Raw genomic sequence first — 17538 nt, 5'->3', positions numbered from 1 at the left:
AACTTGGGAATGGTTAGTGGGACTAAAGCATTTTTGATGGGCTCTTGGAATTTAAGTTCTTTAAAGTTGCTACATCAACACTTTTCAATAACTACGTCAACGTTTTAGAATTTCTAAATTTTAACTATTGCATGTACTTGAATGGTGCATTTTCGCTCTTAATAAATTTTATTTTTTAACTTTTTCCTAACATTTATATTTCTAATAGTTATATTTATAAATCAATATTCAATATCATTTGATTTATTAATTTATGGTGAAAACAAAAACACATTTTTTTTTTATATAGAAAAATTATATTTTAAAATAAATTTCAATTTGTTAGGGAAAACAACTATAAAAAAAAAAAATTTGTTTGGTTAACCAATATAATCATTAAGGCACTGTTTGGGTCAGCCAAACAGTACCTAAAACAGCTATAATATCAATATAAACATTGAAAATTTTGAAAAGGAAATAAAATCACATTTTTTTCAATTTTCTAAAACTTTTTTTTGCCCAAAAAAGCCTTTGAGGGACTATTTGGCTAACACAAACAGTGCCTTAACGGCTCTTTGGTTCAATTATTTTGAGGGGGAAAGGGGGGGGGGGGGAGGGGGGAAAAGACCAAAAAAAGCCAAAAATCTAATTTTTAGCCTTTATTTCAGCCAAACATGCCTTTAGGAATAGTGTTATGGGCTAAAATAGTGTTCTGGACCAGAATTAAAAAAATAAAACAAAACAGAGGTGGGCCTGCATGGCAGGCCCGCAGCTCGCCAAGAGGGTCACTCCATTCCGCAACCCATAGTTTTTGGAGATGCTATTGGAGCAGTCTAATAGCGAAAAAGGGCCTAGAATCTCTGAAGTCTGGATCGTTGGAGTTGCTTTTAGGGAGTTAAAGGTTAAGGGGGAGAGAAAATGATGCTGGTGGATTTCGAATACAAGCCAAAAGCCCCAAATAAAAAATGGAAAAAAAGAAAAAACAAGAAAAGTAAAGTAATGCTTTATATATATATGTGTGAGCGCGCGCGCGTGTTTGTGTGTGTGTAATCAAGATTGATGAAATGCTTAAAAGAGTTGTTTTGTTCAAAAATTTTATCATTTCATTAAACGTAGAAAATTTGTAATTAATGAATGTTAAAATTAATATGGTGAAGAAACAGTTCGCTACTTAGCATTCCTCTTACAATTGGCCTAATTTTCTATTATGGTGATTTTTCTCACGCTATGCACGTACTTTAATTCTCACATTCAATTTGTTCGACTTAATTTTTTTTTTTCCTAATTTTCTATTTACGCAAAAAATCAAAGAAAAGAAAAGTACTGCAACTGATACAACTATGGGGGCACACTTGTGTTGGAATTTTATCATGTTGGTTTTTTGTTAAAAAAAATTAAAAAATTAGTAATATTGGATTAGGTTGAACTTCAATGTTAGGCAACTTAAATTGATTAATCCAAACTAAAATTAAGCAGAGTGGTTTGGGATGATAGGATTATGAATTTGTTAGGCTATCTTCTTGATATAATTGAGTTGTAAGTGAGTTTTAATTTCTCTTCTTGGACTAAACTAAATTTTGATACATAATAAGACCTTGTGCTAAGGACCGAATGAGCTCATTATCTCTCTGTTGAGAACTTGAGAGAGACGCTAAAACCTTAAACAAAATTGTGAATTTTTTTCGTATCCAATTAGTGTATTACTAGACTGCGTCGAACCTCACACGTCTTATGACACCATCGGTGGCAAAGATTTCTTGAGTTAAATTTTAGGCACCAAATTCTCAAGGCTTGTTGTATATTGACATTGTAATTTGTTACAGGTGTGTTATATTCTTGAATTAAATATTGAATAATGATAGAAAAATTAATGAATTAACCCCGAATATGTATCGAATCTAACGTGTTTTTGTCCAACTCATTTATTTAAACAGTTTCCAAAAATAATTGTTTAACACATGATAAGAATGGCTAATCACGTCAAATTCAATACTAATTCGGTGATTCCTTTTCGGTTCCCCTATCATTACTCTTAAATATTTTGTATGATTGTTGCATCCTTAATAAAATATTAAAATAATGATAGGGAGACCGATGAATTAACCCCAAATAAATATCAAATCTGACGTGTTTTTGTTCACCTCATCTACTTAAACAGTCTTCACGTCAAATTCGATACTAATTCGGTTATTCCTTTTCGGTTCCGCTATCATTACTCATAATATTAATAGAACAGAAGACAAATTCGATAACCGTGAGAATTACAAATAAAACGTGGAGTATTATTAATGTGTAAAAAATATTAGCACTATTTCTAAATATCACATAAGATAAAATTGAGAATCAACCATGGATCTTCAAGAATCATAAAAAAATTGTGTTAATCTCGACATTTGACTTTCTTTCCCTCCAAACAAGATCCTTTTCCATGGTAGGTTGATTGATTTTTTGTTCTTGTTGCTTTCATTCATAAGAAAATATAAACTTTAGCAATGATTCCAGAATCCAGGGTATAAAGCAATGAGTTATTGCATCCAATGAATCCCACCATTACTCTATCTGGTAGAAAGGAGTTCAAAGAGTTCAAAGTGAATCAGACCACATAACTGACACGTGTGGGTCACTTAATATATCTGTTTGTCCAATGTCAATCTTACTTTTCTTCGTGATGATATATCTAAAAGCTTAACACACAAACAAACATATTCTAATTACTCACACTTTCAGCAGCCAAAGAACATGAAATTAATACCTGTTACTGTTTGGTTCTCTGAATATGAATTTGATTTGAGATTAGAGAAAATCTATTGTAAATTTGTTTTAACAAATTTTTGACCGGAACAGGGGAGGATACACGTTACACCATGATTTTGAATCAGAAGGGAGATTATTTTAGATAAGTCACCAACTTGATACTTCCAAAACATAACATCAATTTTTTTTCGAGTTAAAGAAAAATTATAGAAAAGACTAAGAAAAATAACATTTAAATCAAACATTTTTTGGTGAATAAAGTTTTTGAAAATAAAATTTAAATTTGGATCGGACTCCTATTACTTGCCCATATGCTTGTGGTAACCAATGGTGTGCCTAATTAAACCTCTTGACATTCCTCTCATTTTGAGTAGTCTTTTCCAAAATCGAGAGTTCATTTTGATGGTCCAAACACACTTAGCTTTAATGAGGTGCTTGTAAATCCAAGCAACCCATAAACTATCCATCTTAATACATAACTTTCATAAGTGGTTGAGGCTTGAAATTCTGGTAGTCATTTCCAGGCAAGAAAAACCAAGTCCACCATTGATTTTTGGTTTACAAATGGCTGACCATGCAACCTTGGCCCCCTCCATCCTAGTTCAACTCTGAGAGCAGTAGAAACTTCTAATAACTTAGTTGATTTGAACAATGACTTGTCTTTCTTGTTGCTTTACGCTATCTATTACATGGTCAATCACTCCAGCTCCATCATTATGAAGTCGCTCCTTTCCCTAATTTGTCTGGATTAAAATAAATAAAAAAAAAAAATTATAAGAATAGTCAAGTTCTTATTATAGTATTTTTTTTCATTGGCAATGAATACACATACCTATTTTGCCTGTTTGGGGACTCTAAGCCGCACCGTTTACATTTTTTTTTTACACCAACAAGAGAGATTCATTCAAGAAACAGGGAGAATACATTCAGGGAGTAGGGCATGTAACAACCATGGGGCCCAAATGCTCCACTCTAGGTCACTAACTTCGGCTTCTAAAGCCTTCTTGCTCAATAAATGAGCTACACCATTTCCTGTACGAGGAACCCAAGTAAGAAAGGAACCAACGCAATCCTTCATAAGCAAGACAATATCGTTGAAAACCCTCAGCTAGACGGCACTAGAGGCCTGAAGCCTCATAATCGATTAGCAGTCTCTTTCAACGACCATATGATGATAACCCCAAGCCTTAAGAAACACCAATGCTTATCTCAATATAAAACATTCAGCAAGCATAGGATCACAAACATTAACAAGGAACACCGAAGCCACATTAATAGACTGACCCAAAAAATTCCTTAAAATTATGCCACCTCCACAAGTTTTACAGGAACTATTAAACATCGCATCAAAGTTTAGTTTCAGGCAACCAGACTTTGACACAGACCACCCCCCATAGATGGCGAAGGCGGGACAGGGGCAATGGAAAGCAGCTAGTGCTGCCGAGACACCTCCAAAAATTCATGGAAAGCAGTAAGAGTTATTTGAGCCGCATCAAAAGGATCCCACTTTTTACGTTTGAACACAAGGTCATTATGACACTTCCAAATGGTTCAACAAATGAATGCCGCCAAGCTAATGTAATCACCAAGAGCATCAGAGTTCGCCCAACCATCACATAAATTGCCCCACCTCTTTGACCAAAAGGACGATTGATGACCACTAAAATCCACACGAAGAGGGCTAAGCTTCCATACCAAGCAAGCAAGTGGGCAAGTGCAAAAGAGATGATCAACCGTTTCAATTGAACTATCACAAGTCAGACAAAAAGAAACTTCTGACGCCCCACGGAGGTGAAGCTAAGAGTTAATGGCAAGGCGGTTATGAAGACTTTGCCACAAAAAAATAATTATTTTCTTGTGAGAGTGGATTTTCCATAACTTCTCCATAGATTCCCTCTACTAGCATCAAAACTACAGCCCTTTATTGGGGATAAACAAGCTAGACTTTGATTGAAGGAAAGAAAGAGCTACCTTGTAGGCACTCTTAACAAAAAAATTGTCGTAGGGAGAGGCACCCCAGACCTTAAGATCAGCTCCGCCAGTGACACTAAGTCAGTTTGGTTAGAGGGTGATGGAAGGAAAAGAAATGAAAGGTAGTAGAAGGAAATGAAATACTCCCTCCGTCCCGAAATAAACGTCGCATTTGGTATTTGTGACTCACATAATGTATTTGTGACTCACATTATAATACCAAAGGCGACGTTTATTTCGGGACGGAGGGAGTATCATGTTTGATCAGGCGTCATTAAAGAAAAAAAAAAAGGAAATTGAGGGATTTGGAAAGATACAATTTAGGCATCTTGGTTTTGTTATCCTTTCAAAGATGAGAGGAAATGGAAGGAAAATAAAGGAAAAACAATAATTTTTTATGAAATTTTATTAATACTAATTTTGTCCTTATTTTTATAGAAGGCAAAATTTATAAAAACGGGTATGATAGTAAATTCATTAAAATAGTTTCATTTTATTTCTTTCCCCAAATATAATTACTATTATTTTTTTTCTTTTCCTTTCTTAATTAACCTAACAATAAGTAGTTAACAATATTCTTTCATTTCCTTTCTTTTCTTTTCCCTTCTAATTAATATCATCCTTTCTTTTCTTTTGCTAATATATCAAACATATGTGCTGTAGTAAACCACAAAACCCTGGCTAGTAGTCACCCATTTTAATATCCCAAAAGCACATGGCCTAATTAAGACGACATATGTGCTGTAGTAAGAGTAAGGACAATTTGTTGAACATTTAAAATGACAATGGTGAATTTACTTTATTAGACGCATTAAATTATCAATTTAAATAATACAATTCACCTTTGGAAGGTTTAAATGGGTTACCGGTTCAAAAAAAAAAAAAAAAAAAAAACCAATTTTTTCTCTCTCCTCTCTCACTTCTCTTCCCCCTCCCCAAACAAAGCCACCATGCTCTGCCACTGACCACTGTCCGAACAGACCACCGGTGCAAAACCCTGTCCACCCAAAACCTCCACCCCTACCGCAAACACCACAACAACCGCCCAAAACCTCCACCCATCACAAAGCCAAACCCCAATTGAAAAAAAGAAAAAAAAAAAAAAAATGGAGAACCCAAATCCTAATCCGAAGAATTGAAGACCAAACCACCACCGGAATCGCGACACCACCCAATCCTCATTCTTTAATTCTCTTTCCCCTCTCCAACCCTAACCCAAATAAGCGACCACTGCTCTGCCACCGCCGACCACTGTCCCGAACTACACAGCCCAACGTTGCAAAACCCTGTCCACCCAAAACCTCCATCACCGCCTACTGCAAACACCACAACAACCACCAAAAACCTCCACCCATCACAAAGCCAACCCCAATTGAAAAAATTAATCAAATAATAAAAGAAAACTTTTCACATGTTTCAAATTTAACGGAGTTTGCGTCATTGTTCAAAAATAGGTCTCAGGGGTCATTGTACATATATAAAGTGATGTGTAACTGTGGAAGCTGAGGTTATTCGGTTACTCTTCTTGTTCATTCTTGGAATCTCCCGGACGGCCACGTTATCGGTGACTGAAATTAAGCCGTAACCTCGCTTGGCTTGGGGCATGAGGCGACGGTCGGCGACGGAAATGACTACGGCATCGATTATATAAACTGTAAATTGCTTAACTAAACTTGCTTTAATTTTGGGTATTTAATATTTCTCTTTCTTTTTTTTTTTTTTGGCCTCGAAAAAGACCCAAATATGGAAACCATGTTTTGGGTAGTAAGTATTTGATGTTTGTGTCTGAACTAAAGTTTCTGTTCGAGGTGTTAGAAGTGAAGTTTGTTTTTGATGTCAATGTAGTACAGTATATGTTATCTCAGAGCCAGCAGTGATGTTCATAGTGTAGACGTACATATGGTATTAATATTCCACTCTCACCTCTATGATCCAAAGAAAAATACCGATCTTGTCTACAAGATGTAAACTCTTTAGTGAATGATAATTGTTCGATAAAATCCCTCAACTAATGTAGTTAATCAGCTAGTAATACGGGAAAAAAAATTAGCTAGTAATTCATGGCTCTTCGGATGAAATCAAAAGTGCATCAAGTTTCGGAATTACTGTTACAAGCTAACTTGTGATTTTGATGACGAACCGACTGAAAAACCATTGAAGTAAATGAGTCTGAGTTATTGACATGAGATAGTCTGGGCTATTTTGTGATTTTAGTTTCATTAATTCAGGCAATGTGTTACAATTATCTCTATTACATAGCTAATTTGCCCATACTTGTATAGTAATACTACTGTCAAGAAAATAGGAAGAATGAATATGTTTTGTTGAGCAAGGCTGGCATTCAAAGAAATCCTTCGACTACTTTTTTCATGTACCATACTGCTTGCTAGTTAACATTTCAATTTTTTGTTTCCACTCAGGCATGGTTTTGTGATGATGTAAGAATTTATTTCATGGTATCATTTATCATGAAAGCTACATTGCTCTGCTTTTAAGTTTAATCTGTAATAACGAATGACTTGTTTTAAGTAGTAGAGCTTTGCCTTAACAGTATTGGATGGTGTTCAATGATATAAAACATGGGATCAAGGTTCTTATATTGTTTGGCCAAAACAAGATCCTTTAACTGATATTTCGATAAAAAGATCCTTGAACTGTACATGACTCGAAAAAGATCATTATTGAAAACTATTGGCTGCTTTAATTTTCAACCTAAAATAAACAGCATGTCGGGAAGGAGGCAATCGTTACTTCCTACTCGTCTATAATCTATGGGGTTGATGTGTAATAATGGACTTCATAAATGGAGCATTTTTGCAGGGTTTTGACACACTCATTAGTATTGTTCACTGACTTGGGCGTTGCATTTTGTCAATAGTTCCTTTCATACTCTCTTGTGCATCCAAAGCATTAACACAATTTTTATTAGACTAGCAGATGATTGTGGTTTCTCCTTGACCTGTTTTTGGTTCACTGTGTTCTTAATTAGAACTTTTTTTGAATTATTCATTTCTTGATATAGATCTTGATTTCAGAATATCTTCACTTAAAATCCATCAGAGATCATGATTGTTTTATTTTATTTTTTACTTTTTTTCTTTATTTATTTTCTGACAGGAAAATCCTAGCTGGCAAATTCCAATTGGCTCCTGAAATATACAATCAAACAAGGACGGTTACGGCTATTGGATTCTGACCTCCCCCACCTCAATCTTAATTTAAAATTTTTGAAACTCTTTGCAAAATCCTTCACCGTAAATTTCCATTTCCAAACCTCAATGTCTCTCAGGAAACCCCAACTCCCTCGGCTCCTCCTTACCGGGTCTCTTGCATGAGAAATGCACAACAAATCCTGCGACACGTAATCCATTCATGATGGTGGTGCTCTTGTGCTGATGGGCACCAACAGTTCGGGCAAAACCACTTTCTTGCGTATGTTAGCTGGATTCTCTCGACCCTCATCTGGTGAGATCCTTTGGAACGGTCATGATATAACTGAATCAGGGGTTTTCCACCAGTACAGCTTCAGCTCAACTGGCTCTCCCTCAAGGATGTGATCATTGATCAAAGACAAGTTCACAGTCCTCGACAATGTTCAGTGGTTTGAAGTTCTTGAAGGCAAGCAAGGGAGGTCTCTGCCTGCACTAGAGCTTATGGGGATTGGAAGATTGGCGAAAGATAAAGCAAGAATGCTCTCAATGGGCCAACAGGAATTGATCAGCCAATTTGGTTGTGAGACTTCAGTGGCATTGGATACTGAAGGGGTTAAGTGTCTGGAGTATATTATTGCAGAGCACCGAAAGAAAGGAGGGATCATGATTGTGGCCACACATCTGCCAACTGAGATTGAGGATGCAATGTAATCAAGGTTGCTGCCAAGGTTTCCACGTGCTGGTTAGTGAATTGAATTGCTAATTGGTTCACTATTTCTTAATTAGAACTTATTTTGAATTGTTCTTTTCTTGATTTAGGTCATGATTTCAGACTATTTTCCACTTCAAACCCATCCAAGATTGTTATTGTTTTATTTTTTTTTCTTTTTCTTTGGTTTGTTTTGTTTATATTTCTGACAGGGGAAATTCCTTGGTAGCACACCAATTAGCTCCTGTAAGCATAAAATCAAACAAGGACAGTTACGGCTTTTGGATTCTGCCATTACCTTCTCTCACTCCCCTCCCCCACCCAGTTTTAATTTTTAAATTCCTCTTCGCAAAATCTTTTAACATAAATTTCCATTTCCAAACCTCAATGTCTCTCAGGAAACCCCCACTCCCTTGGCTCCTCCTTAACCAGGTCTCTTGCATGAGAAATGCACAACAAATCCTGCGATACGTAAGTGTCTTCATTCATGATGGTGGTGCTCTTGTGCTGATGGGCACCAAAGCAAAACCACTTTCTTGCGCATGTTAGCTGGATTCTCTAGATCCTCAGCTGGTGAGATCCTCTGGAACGGTCGTGATATTACTGAATCAGGGGTTTTCCACTAGTACAAGCTTCAGCTCAATTAGCTCTCCCTCAAGGATGTGATCGTTGATCAAAGACAAGTTCACAGTCCTCGACAATGTTCAGTGGTTTGAAGTTCTTGAAGGCAAGCAAGGGAAGTCTCTGCCTGCACTAGAGCTTATGGGGCTTGGAAGATTGGCGAAAGATAGAGCAAGAATGCTCTCAATGGGCCAACGGAAAAGGTTGCAGCTTGCAAGGTCGCTGCCAATTGATCAGCCAATTTGGTTGTGAACCTTCAGTGGCATTGGATACTGAAGGGGTTAAGTTGCCGGAGTCTATTATTGCAGAGCACCGAAAGAAAGGAGGGATTGTGATTGTGGCAGATAGAGGATGCAATGTATTTGAGGTTGCCGCCAAGGTTTCCATGAGCTGTTTATTGAATTGAATTCCTAATGTAATTAACCCTGCAACAATTGGCTGATCAATTTTAGTGAATGATAATTGTTCGATAAAATGCCTCAACTAATATAGTTAATCCAGCTAGTAATATCTTATCAGGTGAAAAAAAAATAGTTGGTAATTCATGGCGCTTTGGATGAAATCAATAGTCCATCAAGTTTCGGAATTACTGTTACAAGCTAACTTGTGATTTTGATGGCGAACTGACTGAAATACCATTGAAGTAAATGAGTTTGAGTTATTGACATGAGATAGTCTGGGCTATTTTGTGATTTTAGTTTCATTAATTTAGGCAATGTGTTACAATTTTCTCTATTACATAGCTAATTTGCCCATGCTTGTATAATATTACAACTGTCAAGAAAGTAGGAAGAATGAATCTTTTTTGTTGAGCAAGCCTGGCATTCAAAGAAATTCATCGACTTCTTTTTCATGTACCATCCTGCTTGCTAGTTAACATTTCGATTTTTTGAAAAGATTATTGTCATTTTTGTTTCCACTCAAACATGGTTTTGTGATGACGTAAGAGTTTACGTCATGATATCATTTATCATGAAAGCTACATTGCTCTGCTTTTAAGTTTAATCTGTAATTACGAATGACTTGTTTTAAGTACTAGAGCTTTGCCTTGACAGTATTGGATGGTGTTCAATGGTATAAAGCATGGGATCAAGGGGGATTAAGGTTCTTATATTGTTTGGCCAAAACAAGATCCTTGAACTGTAAATGACTCGAAAAAGATGATTATTGAAAACTATTGGCTGCTTTAATTTTCAGCCGAAAATACACAGCATGACAGGAAGGAGGCAATCCTTACTTCCTACTCATCTATAATCCATGGGGTTGATATGTAATAATGGACTTCAGTTACTTCAGCCTCTAGAACCTCTATAAATGGAGCATTTTTTGCAGGGTTTTGACACACTCATTAGTATTGTTCGCTGACTTGGGTGTTGCATGTCAATTGTTCCTTTTATACTCTCTTGTGCATCCAAAGCATAAACACAATTTTTATTAGACTGGCAGATGATTGTGGTTTCTCCTTGACCTGTTTTTGGTTCAATGTGCTCTTATTAGAACTTCTTTTGAATAATTCATTTCTTGATTAGATCCTGATTTCAGAATATCTTCACTTAAAATACATCAGAGATCATGATTGTTATATTTTTTTTTACTTTTTTCTTTATTTATATTTCTGACAGGAAATTCCTAGCTGGCAAATGCCAATTGGCTCCTGCAAGATACAATCAGACAAGGACGGTAACGGCTATTGGATTCTGACCTCCCCCACCTAATCTTAATTTTAAAATTTTGAAACTCTTTCCAAAATCCTTCACCATAATTTTCCATTTCCAAACCTCAATGTCTCTCTGGAAACCCCCACTCCCTCGGATCCTCCTTAACCAGGTCTCTTGCATGAGAAATGCACAACAAATCCTGTGACACGTAAATGTCTCCATTCATGATGGTGGTGCCCTTGTGCTGATGGGCACCAATGGTTCGGGCAAAAGTACTTTCTTGCGCATTTTAGCTGAATTCTCTTGACCCTCAGCTGGTGAGATCCTCTTGAACGGTCATGATATAACTGAATCAGGGGTTTTCCACCAGTACAAGCTTCGGCTCAACTGGCTCTCCCTCAAGGATGCGATCAAAGACGAGTTCACATTTCCATACCTTGCAAAACATTTCCATACCCAAGATGCCCTATCTGCACAATTTGAAAAGTAATGAGTTATCCACGTCAAATTTCCAAGCATTTTTTGCCAAAAGAGCTAGATTAAGGGCTTCAACATTTCTGAAACTTAAACCACCCTCTTCCTTTGGCTCACACAGTTTATCCCAAGAAATCTGTTTTGTTTTGTCATACCACTAAAAGTTCATAATCTTGCTTCTCAAAAGATTGCAGAAACTCTTAAAGCACTGCACAGAGAAATTCGAAAGTGTGCAGGGGACTGATGTCACCAAAATTTGAAAGAGTTTACAATATAAGGTGTACACTAGGGGGCTGAAATTTTCTGATTTTGTTCCTAACAGAAATACTGCTGCAGTTTGAAGCATTCCTTGCCGTTGCTCTTATTGATTGATGCCCATCCACACGTTGTCTTGTGTGGTCTAGCTATGCTCTTGGTGATTTCACTGCATTCAGGTTTAGCTTCAGCAAATAGTAAGTCCTCTTCCACTTCTATTTTGTCATCATCTTTTTGACTTGAAGTGGATAATGTTTGTGACAGAAATTTATCTGATTAGCATGATTACAGTGAAAGGAGTTTGCAGTCCCATGTTGTTGTGTTACTAAATTAGAGAAGTTTCTATTCACTCCTTATTTAGCAATTTAGGTGAAAATGTATTGAGAAACACATTTTCTGTTGAATATAGGGGTCATACATTGTCTTGTACACTGGTAAAAACTCAGACCAACAAGTCCCTGGTTCGAAGAACACTTCAAGTCTTAGAGGAGCCACTTTGTGTAAAATAACACTGGGCAATATATTTTAATTTAATTCTTTTTTGTTGAATTTGTAACTAAAGCTGGCAAGAGAAAAAAAATAGCACACGGATAATTTCCAAGAATGCTCACAGGTAATACCATAATAGCATGTCTTACCTCATCATATAAGAAAACCTTCTTTCGTTCTTCTTCGCAATTCTTAGTGTGTGCATGGGTTTCAGTTTGCTGCTGAATTCCTGTTTAACTTTTAACCTTTTTTTTTTTCTAATCTTGTTTGTTTCTAATAAACTGTGTACATATTTTTATTTTTTTTGAGTCTGCGGTCTCTCTAAGCCTTTCGTGTGTGATGGACTACTTCAACTTGTAGCTGTTTGGATGGTTCTTCTGTATTCCAATTTGCAGGTTGTTACCCCCCTTCAGACTTATAGCTTTCTTCATCTGCGGCCTCTAAGCATCCTTGTGCTCCTTTGCTGCAGTCCTATTGAGTTAAGTTTCTTTTCTTTGCTAATAGTGTTAAATAATACTACAGGTTAGGTTTGTTTCTGCTGTTCGCCTCCCAGCAGCCAACGTAGGTGTAATGCACTGGGCAATGTATTTTATTTTAATTTTTTTTTTCTGTTGAATTTGTAACTAAAACTGACAAGAGAAAAAAATAGCTCAAAGATAATTTCCAAGAATGCTCACAGGTAATACCATAATAGCATGTCTTACCTCATCATATAAGAAAACCTTCTTTCATTCTTATATCCAACTCTTAGTCTAAGCCCTTGCTGTTTTTTTGCAAGCCTAAGGGTTGCTACCTTTGTACGGTTATTCACATACATACAAATCATTACCTTGCAATTGGTAACATTCATCCCTCTTATGTCCATGGCCTTATTGGTATACAAATATTTTTTTTGTACAATTATTCACATATTTATCTTGTTAGGCTGTTGATATTTCACTGCATTCTGGTTTAGTTTCAGATTTCTGGGGCTTTATCCTTGATGTCCATGGCCTTATTGGTAGTTTATTGTTGTTCTGATGGTGAGTTGTAGTTTAGTTTGTGCCCTGGTTGTTTTTTAACTGTTAACTTTTTGTTTCTGCACTTATTTGCTGCTCATTAAACCCTCTTTTTGTTTTTGTTTTTGTTTTTGGTTTGAGTTTGTGGTTCATGATATATGGCTTTCCTTTCTAAGACTTTGTACCCCGTGTATGCTTTGGTTGTCAAACACTGTGAGTGATTTTGCATATTGTTTTTGTTTCAGTTTCTTTTCATTTTGATTTGTTGAATCTAGTTGCAGCACTGGCTAAGCAAAACTCTCATTTTAGGCTGTGAATCATTCATTGTGCATTGGCCTTGCTCTTTTGGAATGTTCATGTTAGACTATATCAGCTGCATTCACAAGCTTGCAGTATCTTTATCTATGCGGACCTTGAACATGCTTTAATATTTGCCTTGAAGCAATTTTCAATGACGCTTAACATTGTTTGCATTTGTATTATGTTCTGGATGTGAAATTGTCGAAAATTTTCTTCTTCGTTTTTTTTTTTTTTTTTCCCCAAGAAGAATAACAGTCCAATTCCAAATCCTCCAACAACTCAGAAGGCCAAATATCCAAGTCACAATCACCCCTTTTAGCTTCAAGAGCAATTCTGCTCACACAATGATCAGCACCATTGCAACCTCTCAGATATCAGTAATAGGTGTTGTTGCAGCAGAAAAAAAAACGTTAATATCCCATCACATTCCTGCTATATCCCCAATTCTGTAATATTTTTAAAGCTCGTTTATGAACCAAAATCTCTGCTTGCAGTACTCACATGATGCAGAAAATCTGAAGCCACTTTTAAAGCTAAGCCTCCACTACACTCCATTGAAGGTTAATTATACGCAGTGTCAAAGTTAGCCATAAAATCCCTTCTGCAGGTCTGGTCCGATGGGTAGGATACTCTTTCTCTAATTAGGCAACAGAGCTGAACAATCAATTCTATCAGCTTCAGAAAATTCTTGTAGTATGAATTTTCAGCCTAGTTCTTTTGAATTTTATTTTTAGTTCAAGGGAGTGGTTTTTCTTTTCTTAATTTTAACCCTCAAAACACCATAGGGAAGAAAAGAAAACAACAAGAATAAAAGAGACTTGGGAAAAACTAATGAAGCTATAAAAAACTTGAGGAAAAATATTGGTTCTGTTCTATAACATAGTTTTTACAGCTTTTCTTTACATGGTAATGAATTTGATTTGGATGAATACTTTAGAATGTGTACATATTATTTTCATGATTCGATCACAAAGAGGTTCATGTTGTTTTGAAACTTTAGTTACGCTTACTCTTTGTTTTTCCTTCTATTTTGGTGCTCACTGCTCGATGATACAAGAATGTAATTAAGCTTCATACTTCTTTTTTGCGTGATAGTTCTAAACGTGCTGAAGTCCCTAGGTATGTAAGTTAAGATGATGCTGAGGCGGCGCTGAAGCCACTGCAGACTGCAGTGGATGGAGTTTAAGGAAGAACTCAAGAAACTCAACAAGGGCGTGGGGGCGTTCTTGGAAGGATTGAAGTCGTCGAAGTGACCATTTCTATAGCGGTTTTAACCTAAAAGACCATTTGGTAGGTTTGAGGAACTGAATGATTGTTATTTATAGTAGTGCTGAGAATTGAATTTTCTTTTTCATGTACATGGTATGCTGTGTCTGCTGTATTTTGATGATGGTTTTAGCTTGCCACTTTGGTTTTAGCTTGCAAGGTTGCTGGCAATTGATAGGCCAATTTGGTTGTTAGACGAGCCTTCAGTGGCATTGGATGGTGAAGGGGTTAAGTTGCTGGAGTATATTGTTGCAGAGCACCGAAAGAAAGGAGGGATTGTGATTGTGGGCACACGCACACATCTGCCAATTGAGATTGAGGATGGAATGTATTTGAGGTTGCCGCCAAGGTTTCCACGAGCTGGTTAGTGAATTGAATTGCTAATGTAATAAGAGGCTTTCTCGACAGTGCAAAAGTTTAGCAAAAAACAAAAGCTTTGAAAGGTCTAACAGGGAGAACTGCAGTCCTCGATATGGAGGCAGTTGCTTTGCTTGAGAGTTAGGAAATTGTAGTTTCATTCTGCATTGCATTTCAGAACAATGTAATATATCATTTGTTGGTGATTTCATGTAATAATTTACTGGTTGCATGACAAAAAGGAGAATTGACCAGTAAATTTTCAGTTTTGGAATGCTCTTAATTAAGAATGATTTCAGAGTTGGATAAGGGCCAAAAGCCTAATTTGATTCCATTTTAGTATAAATTATAACATTGTTCTATTTTATGTTTAAACAACAGCAGGGAAAAATTAGTTACCAAAATAGGAAAACCGTAGCGATCAGTAAAATACATGAAACTTGCTACCAAAGAAAGATATGAAACTTGCTACCAAAGAAAGATATGACTATAAATCTTATCATCGAGTAGACAAGGAAGGGTCTCTCTCTGACTCGTTAGCTATAATCCGTTTTCTTGCATTGCCCAGAGACTAATCCGGGAATTCCGTCGCTCCAATCCGAAGAATTGAAAGACCAAACCACCACCGGCATCGCGTCACCACCCGATCCTCATTCTTTTATTATCTTTCACACAAATAAGCCACCACTGCTCTGCCACCGCCGACCACAGTCCCGATCGAACTACACGGCCCACCGGTGCAAAACCCTGTCCACCCAAAACCTCCATCACCGCCTACTGCAAACACCACGGTCCTGTAGAGAGAGAGAAACAGAGAGATGGCAGTAGTCGAAAGAATTCGTAAAGCAGATGTTCGTGTATTCGAGTGGGACGAAAGGATTTTCAAAAACGAGGGTTCGGAATCTGAAGGAATGTTGATGATCCGTGTATCGACGGATGTTCTTGTTGGGGAAGTCAAGATTGATTTAAGAGTAAACAAGGATATTCTTCTTCCATTCCGTCTCGACAACTTATTTCCTCGAGAATCCTTAGAATCAATGTTCGATTTGCCCACCCAATCCCAGAATATTTTCTTGCTAGACACTAATGATCGTATTCTATCTGCACATTTAATTAAGTACCTTGTAAGTAATTTTCAGTTTACCACCACAGTAAACTCGTTTCCTTCCAGAAAGTCCAAAATTGTTGTCGTTGTTGATATTTTTGCGGAGAGTACTTCTGTTTTCAAAACCACTTCTTCCCAAGATTTTCGTAATGAAGAAGGAGAAGAAGAAGAAGAATGCGAATATGGCAACGTTGAAGATGAAGAACAAGACATGGTTTCCTCAACTGAAAATGAAGAAGATGATGAGGACATGAACTATGATTCAACGGATTTAAATGTTGAAGAAGAACATGAAGTTGACTGTGTTGATGATTTAGAACAAGAATTTGAGGATGAGGAGGAGGACTTAATGGATTATAACAATAATATTTCAGACATGGTTGATGAGGAGAGTTACTATGCGGAGGTACCAAGGAAAGATCATTTGGAAATTCTAAGCACATTAAGAGACGATGGATCAATTCCTAGGGACGAACCAATATTTCTTTTCAAAGAAATTGAGACTGCAGTGAAAGTTAACAGATTGAACGATAATCATACCTCACCATCAGTAGATAATTGTTCAATTTGTCTGCAAAGGTTCTTGACAGGGACAGAGATCGCAACCACGCCCTGTTCACATATATTTCATCATGATTGTTTGCGCACTTGGTTGCCAAAAAACAATTCTTGCCCAATGTGCCGATCACTTTGCGCTACCATTGTTCATATATAGTTTATGTACTCTGTGTTATTCAATGTATTGACAATTCTTCAAATCTAGAATGGCAGTTTTTGGTCATTTTTTATTTTCTTGAATTTTGAATGTGAACATATGTTCTCTTTTATGTTGATCAAATTTAGCACTGTAATATATACAATTCAGTGTCTTCAGAGATATTAATTTTCCTGCTTCCTGAAATTGCAATTAGCATTGAGGTTGTAATATTAGTGAGTGGAAGTTTGGTTTCATGTTCTCATTTGATGTTTTGTTTACTCAATAATTGCTAACATACCTTCTTATCCTTTTTTAATGGTTGCTGCTTTAATTAAATGACTTGATCAATATGCTCTATAGGAAATGGTTAAATGCCATACGAGGCTCAGCTGGATCTCATTTGGGCTTATTTAATTGAGGATCTTTTCTCTATGAATTTTAATCTAAGCATGTTTGGGATCTAAACATTGCTTCTTCCTAGAAGTCTGATGAAGATTTGCATTTCAGTTTTGTGATAAATCCTAATTTGGACATTTATAATGTCAAATTTTATTTTAGGGCACTAAAGCCAGGATGGTATCTTTTTTTTCTTTTTCCCCTTGAGTTATCTACCCCTTGGGTTTTAGTAAGGTACAGAAATCTTGTTCGCCAAATGAGCTGAACCGCCACTGTCCACAACAAACAGAAATCATGTTCACCAAATGAGCTGAACCAGTTTCTTTAAGGTCTGATTAGTTGCACAAAATGATTGTC

The 17538-nt window shown here is 36.5% G+C and overlaps 2 pseudogenes; both read left to right on the top strand.

Annotated features, from left to right (window-relative positions):
* Window positions 1-5553: 5553 nt before the first annotated feature.
* LOC132279695 (ABC transporter I family member 1-like) lies at window positions 5554-8910 on the top strand (annotated as a pseudogene).
* A 37-nt stretch (window positions 8911-8947) lies between these two features.
* LOC132279694 (ABC transporter I family member 1-like) lies at window positions 8948-10044 on the top strand (annotated as a pseudogene).
* The last annotated feature ends 7494 nt before the right edge of the window (window positions 10045-17538 follow it).

This window comes from Cornus florida, unplaced genomic scaffold (assembly GCF_030987335.1).
Source record: "Cornus florida cultivar Cherokee Brave unplaced genomic scaffold, ASM3098733v1 CherokeeBrave_3.0.0_Hap2_Chr10, whole genome shotgun sequence".
NCBI lineage: Eukaryota > Viridiplantae > Streptophyta > Magnoliopsida > Cornales > Cornaceae > Cornus > Cornus florida.
The sequence above is the reverse complement of the archived record's forward strand: the minus strand, read 5'-3'. Positions and strand labels throughout refer to the sequence as shown.